The sequence below is a fragment of the Mandrillus leucophaeus genome, unplaced genomic scaffold, assembly GCF_000951045.1.
Source record: "Mandrillus leucophaeus isolate KB7577 unplaced genomic scaffold, Mleu.le_1.0 Scaffold38, whole genome shotgun sequence".
NCBI lineage: Eukaryota > Metazoa > Chordata > Mammalia > Primates > Cercopithecidae > Mandrillus > Mandrillus leucophaeus.
In genome coordinates, this window is record NW_012104031.1 from 5809104 (window position 1) to 5810610 (window position 1507).

The 1507-nt window shown below is 39.0% G+C and overlaps 1 protein-coding gene across 4 annotated transcripts in view; it reads right to left on the reverse strand.

Annotated features, from left to right (window-relative positions):
• The window catches only part of CAMSAP2 (calmodulin regulated spectrin-associated protein family, member 2), a 122368-nt gene that overhangs the window by 59203 nt on the left and 61658 nt on the right, over positions 1-1507 (reverse strand). The window lies entirely within an intron of this gene.

Below are 1507 nucleotides of genomic sequence, written 5' to 3' on the forward strand. Positions count from 1 at the left end.
GTACCACCACACCCAGCTAATTTTTGTATTTTTAATAGAGAGGGGGTTTCACCATGTTGGCCAAGACGGTCTCGATCCCTCGACCCTGTGATCCGCCCATCTTGGCCTCCCAAAGTGCTGGGATTACAGGCATGAGCCACCACGCCCGGCCTCAACATTCCTAAAGAAAACAATTTTCAACCCAGAATTTCATTTCCAGTCAAACTAAGCTTCATAAGCGAAGGAGAAATAAAATCCTTTACAGACAAGAAATGCTGAGAGATTTTTGTCACCACGCGGCCTGCCTTACAAGAGCTCCTGAAGGAAGCACTAAATATAGAAAGGAAAAACCAGTACCAACCACTGCAAAAACATACCAAATTGTAAAGACCATCGACACAATGAAGAAACTGCATCAAGTAACAGGCAAAATAACCAGATAGCATCATAATGACAGGATAAAATTCACACATAACAATATTAATCTTAAATGTAAATGGGCTAAATGCCCCAATTAAAAGACACGGATTGACAAATTGGATAGAGTCAAGACCCCCTGGTGTGCTGTATTCGGGAAACCCATCTTATGTGCAAAGACATACACAGGGTAAAAATAAAGGGATGGAGGAAGATTTACCAAGCAAATGGAAAGCAAAAAAAAAAGCAGGAGTTGCAATTCTAGTCTCTGATAAAACAGATGTTAAACCAACAAAGATCAAAAAAGACAAAGAAGGGCATTCCATAATGGTAAAGGGATCAATGCAACAAGAAGAGCTAACTATCCTAAATATATATGCACCCAATACAGGAGCACCCGGGTTCATAAAGCAAGTTCTTACAGGCCTGCAAAGAGACTTAGACTTCCACACAATAATAGTGGGAGACTTTAACACCCCACTATCAATATTAGATCAACGAGATAGAAAATTAACAAGGATATTTAGGACTTCAACTCAGCTCTGGATCAAGCAGACCTAATAGACATCTACAGAACTCGCCACCCCAAATTAACAGAACACACATTCTTCTCAGCACCACATCGTACTTTTTCTAAAATTGATCACATAATTGGAAGTGAAACACTCCTCAGCAAATGCAAAAGAATGGAAATCATAACAAATAGTCTCTCAGACCACAGTGCAATCAAATTAGGACTCAGGAATAAAAAACTCACTCAAAACCACACAACTGGAAACTGAACCTGCTCCTAAATGACTACTGGGTAAATAACAAAATTAAGGCAGAAATAAGTAAGTTCTTTGAAACTAATGAGAACAAAGACACATGTACCAGAATCTCTGGGACACAGCTAAAGCAGAGTTTAGAGGAAAATTTATAGCACTAAATGCCCACTGGAGAAAGAAGGAAAAAACCAAAATCGACACCCTAACATCACAATTAAAAGAACTAGAGAAGCAAGAGCAAACAAATTCAAAAGCTAGCAGAAGGCAAGAAATAACTAAGATCAGAGCAGAACTGAAGGAGAAAGAGACATGAAAAAGCCTTCAAAAAAATCAATGAATCCAGG